This window comes from Leptonychotes weddellii, unplaced genomic scaffold (assembly GCF_054177405.1).
Source record: "Leptonychotes weddellii isolate Sample4059 unplaced genomic scaffold, ASM5417740v2 HiC_scaffold_14877, whole genome shotgun sequence".
Taxonomy (NCBI): Eukaryota; Metazoa; Chordata; class Mammalia; order Carnivora; family Phocidae; genus Leptonychotes; species Leptonychotes weddellii.
Genome location: NW_027729892.1, coordinates 1 through 5,020, shown reverse-complemented (window position 1 = coordinate 5,020; position 5,020 = coordinate 1). Strand labels below are relative to the sequence as shown.

The following is a 5,020-nucleotide window of genomic DNA, read 5'->3' as shown; positions in this document are numbered from 1 at the left end:
TTAGGGTAAGTTGCCTTGATATCAGCCACAAATCTCAAATGGCTTAACCAAAGCCAAAAAGTTTGTGTGTAACAGTATATAGATAGGAAACGAAGTGGGGCAAAATATTACGATCGGTGAACCCAGGTGAAAGATACATGGCATTTGCATTACTGTGTGAAACTTTCTTGAAGGTTTAAAATTTTTCAAAATAAAAACTTGGGGGAAAATGTAGAATAAAATGTAAAATACAAAAAAATGCTGTAACAAAATATAAAGTGCTTATTGACGTCAAGGAAATTAACAATGAAACCCAAGGGATAATGTAAAATGACTTTAAGAGAATACATAATTAAAGAAATTCCGTAAAGAGAAGACTGGAGCATTGACGGAAAACATAGAAGCCTCCCACAGGAATAAGTAAAACTGTCGTTATTCTCAGGTGATATGATTACATATGTACAAATCCAAAAGAATTCACGAACTTTTGGAATTTGCAAGTGAGTTTAGTGAGTTTGCTGAAACCAAAGTCAATATGCAAAAGTCAACTGTATTTCCACCTAAAGAAAGAAAGAAAGAAAATTTAAAGAAAGTCTAAAGGCTGCAGGGGTGGCTGTGCCTATCATCTCTCCTCTTAATTAGCTGACTTGCTTCTATAGAAACGAGGTGCCAAGTGGGAAAAGACTATACACTACTGGTAGCCCCATCAGTAAGTAGCCCCAGCTGCACGTGCCGTGCTAGGCGTGGGGGTGTTGCTGGAGCACATTCATCAGGCCTCATGACTCTGACCTGCGGGAGCAGGCAGGGCTACTGTTCCACAGTGGGGGAGGCAGGACACATGTGCGTGGAGCTTGGATGGTACGCTTTGAGGCCTCTTGGTATGCCTTACCTAACTGTAACTGTGGATGGACTGTACCTCAGCCCTGGCCCGAGGAAGGCACGGTTTCTAGAGGCTCACACGTCTTAGGAAGGAGGGCTTGAGATGCACCACTACTAGGACATCCAGAAGCGATGGCCGAGCGTGAGTGGAATTTCAGTCATGGAGAAGGGAGGTAATGAGTACCAGGTGTGGCCCTGAGACTACTGGCAGCGACAGGAGTTGCAGTTTGCCCCACTAAGCTCACCCAGAATTCTAAGTCTCCCCTGAGGAAGAGAGATGCGCAGGAACCACTGAAGAGCTACTTCCCAAACGTGTGGGGAAGTGGATCCGTGCGGCACAAGGGGCCGACCATGGCAGCCGAGGGGGTGTGCTGCTCAGCTCCCCTTCAAGAGGGAGCCTGTGGTGAGGAGTGCAGTCCGCTGACAGCCTCCAGCTACAGCGTCTTCAAGATCCACAGCCGCATTCGAGCTGGGTATGTGCTCCCTGGGCACTCCCAGTCAGGGAGGGAAGTCAGTAGGGCCACCCAGGGCCCTGTCATCTCTGCCTGCGGTTCTGTATGCGCACCCGTGGGTCCCCAGCGTACTGGCAGAGACTTTCCACAGAGCTGCGTCTCAGTCTGAGGCTCTTCCCGCGCAGATCTCCTCTCTGGCTCTTCTCTTTTCGTATGTGTCAGACCCGGAAGATTTTCCTGACAAGTCCTGCTTCCTTGCTCCTTTATCTTCCACAGGGGCTACCCCTAGTCCATCGCTTGCGCGCCCGGCGATCTTGGTGTTAGATCTACCTTGGGACTCGATCTAGAGACCCAGGGGACCCGAGCTGACACAGCCTCAATTGTGACGCCACAGAAATGCGGCAGTTACCAGGAACCTCACACATAGGTAGTCACTGTTGCATTCCGGAAGGTGTCACTTATTTCTAGATCTCTCCTCCTCATTATGGAAACCTAACTTACAGGCAACAAAGAAGAGTGGAGTATATCAAAGAAGAAAGTCTTAATTTTCTATTATTTTATATTTGGAAAACTTGTAACACAGGTATGGGTGGTTTTCTCCTTCCTCTCTTGAACATACATACCCGCTCCAAAAAGAAAAGAGGACAAGTACTGTCTGAGCTTGCGCACAAGTGGTGTGCTGGGGGGTACCGATCTGTGTTGTGAAAGATCTGATTAGCTGTCCCTTAGAAGCCAGCCACAGAGACCTCTATACTCCCTCGTTTTTGCCAGCCTCTGGGAACCAACTTCAGTATTATCCAGCCAGAACTCACAGACTCAGTGATATTTTTAGGAGGAAAAAGTACTTAATAACAAGACCCTGCTTTTTTAAATAGCATTTTAATTAATGATGAACTCAGAAAGGAAGATTTTACAATTAATTTTCCTCTCAACATCCCTCTCAGTTGTCATGAAACAGCCATAGCAAAATTATTCTCTCTCCTGTATGGAACAAAAACCAAAATACAAAGTTTAATAAGTCTTAGGAAGGCCACAGGGACAGAATGGGAAGTGAATAATAAAAGTCAAATTTCTTCCAGTTCAGTACATTGGCCTCCAAGTGAACATCTCATGGTACCAGCATGTTACAAAGAGACCCTTGAGGTTCCAGATTTCCTCACTTCCCTTGGCCAATGTCTGGTTACAAATGTGTGTGTGTGTGTGTGTGCACGTGCGCGGCGGGGGGTGGGGGTGGTGTGTGTGCTGGCTACTGATAAACTTGATGAGAAAGGAAGATGGCTGGTTGGAAGGTAAGTTCCTACCTGACAGTTTGGTGATTTGTCAAGGTGACACAATCTGACGTAGACAGAGCTGAGGTCTCCTGACTGAACACGGTGCTTTGGCTACTGCCTCTGTTCTAGCTACGTCTGTGTGCTTCTGAGTTGACTCTTTGTGTTCCTGGCTGCCGCCAGGCCCCCACCCATGATTCCACAGGATCTTGACTAACCTGGTCTTCAGCCAGAGGTCTGATTTATCCACTTACTTCTTAACACTTGCTGTATGTGATTTTTTCCAAATGGCTTTGATTTTACCAGCCCTAATATTCTCTGCGAAAGAAGGGTACATTTTTCTAGTAAAAATGTTTTGGTGTACATCATCTTTTATTATAGCCCCCAAATATATATAAATTAAAACAGTAAAGAATGATTCCTTCGTATTTTAAGACACTAAGTCTCCAAAATTAAGGAACCTATTGTGCTTTGCTCTCTCATTTCAAACATTAAAACACACGAAGTAAAACTGCCAACTTCATTTTCAATTTGAAGCATAAATTTAGTAGAATAAATAAAACACTTTCAGAAATCTCAAGTCAGGAATTAACAGGCTAGAGGCTGAACTAATCATCTTGACATGGTTTGATTATCACTTGGCTTATTCTTTTCACTCCGTTACCTTTTTATCAACACACCGAAACGGAACGCAAATTCTACCGTTAGAGTAGGTACGATAGAGCTGCTAAGAGAAGAAACACTTCCAATGATTCTCTATACCCCTGGACATTCGTCCTGCTTTACAGTGTTAATCTCTCATGTCTTGAGCCTCTTACTGAGCAGGGAATGTTTATCTGTGCACAGTCCGTTCCTCTTTGGGCTGGGATTTTCCCTGGGGTCCGAGGTGCCGTCACTGAGCAGTTCTGAGTGTGCTTCGTTCGGCAACTGCAAGACAGACGCATAGACTGCAGCGGGCCAGGACTCCCTGCCCCCCCGGCCCCCCCCGCACCCCCCAGCCTCCGCGGGGCTGACTCAGCGGGCCAGTGGGGCAGCTCAACCCCACACAACACCACAGTGCTGTGCCGTCCTCCCGAACCCTGGCTACTCTCTTCCATAGACATCTGAAATGCAACGTCAACATAAAATCCGGGACTCCCAGCCAAAATTTCAGGAACATGTGTGCTAACTCCAATGTGCGATTTCCCATGAACTCCCTTCTTCTGTAAGCTCCTTGTCAATGCGTGCTCAGTTCTCAGCTATGATTCTGTCCGGGACGTGATAAGCGAATCTCAAACTACAGATAAGAATTGATTTCTAGAATTGGTTTGTGTTCCACCAAGAGACAGAAGCAGTCCTGTTAGAAAACGATTTGCTCTCAAAGAGCCTAATGTTTTTGCACCAGGAAAAGGGCTTTGCTGACTGCTCCGTACGTGCAGGCAGGCTCGAGGCACTGAGTGTTCCTTTATGCATCAGAGTCATAAACAAATAGCAAATTATGCAACAAAGCCTCTTGAGTGTTCGCCTTTCTGTTTCCTGAGCCGGGGAGTGCTTTCTCACACCCTGGGCAGCTCGGGGAGAGAATGGAAAGGCCCTCTGCTGGAAGCACATCAAATGCAGAAACTAGGCCACTCGGTGCCAGAGGGTTCCCAGGCCCCGGCGGCCATCTGAGACCGAACCCGGGCCTTCTGGAGCCACACTGCTAAGGATTCTGCTGATTTTAAAGAGTGATGTGTGGGAATCCGAGCCAGTGTCAGGTGGCCCTCAGACAGGAAGGAGCTGAGGACATTTGTTATCATTTCTCTCTATATTTTGCCGGTTTCCTTGGCAGGCCTGAGGGTTTTGGGGGGCAGTATGGGAATGATCCTGTAAGAATGGCTCTTTGACTTTATTTCTTTCAAACGGTATGACACTTGCTTTGAAATGTAATCGTGCACTCAAAATTGCCACAATAAGCCAACCTCAGCAAAGGTGGATTTTATTCTAAAGGTTATTGTACAACTTTTTAAAATTTGCCTTGGAAAATTGACTAAAAGTCAATTTTCCAAAGTTTTAAACTTTTCCCCTAAAAATAGAGTAGCAGATTCTTTCTTACCTTTGCTCTGCATGGAGCATTCTCAGAGATCATACTCTCACTTTGGACTCCGATGGCTTCTTCTAAAACTACATCAAGGAAGATACAATGGAGAAGACAGAATAACATAAAAATCTTAAAAAAAAAAACCTTTCTGGTATCTTTAGAAATACCTTTAATGAAGAACTGAGAAGTAAATGTAATGTGTTTAAAACATGTCCCTATTAGAATTGCTGCTTTTAACTACTGGGTATTTACCCCAAAGATACAAAAGTAGGGATCTGAAAGGGTACGTGCACCCCGATGTTTATAGCAGCAATGTCCACAATCGCCAAACTGTGGAAAGAGCCAAGATGTCCATCGACAGATGAATGGATAAAGAAGAGGTG

General features: G+C 45.5%; 1 long non-coding RNA gene across 1 annotated transcript; it reads right to left on the bottom strand.

Moving 5' to 3' along the window:
- Window positions 1-2,170: 2,170 nt before the first annotated feature.
- On the bottom strand, window positions 2,171-5,014 carry LOC145718383 (uncharacterized). Its single transcript, XR_014141766.1, has 2 exons — window positions 4,653-5,014; window positions 2,171-3,505 (listed from the first exon to the last, which is right to left on the bottom strand). It is a non-coding gene; the product is annotated as an uncharacterized LOC145718383 (long non-coding RNA).
- Window positions 5,015-5,020: the final 6 nt, after the last annotated feature.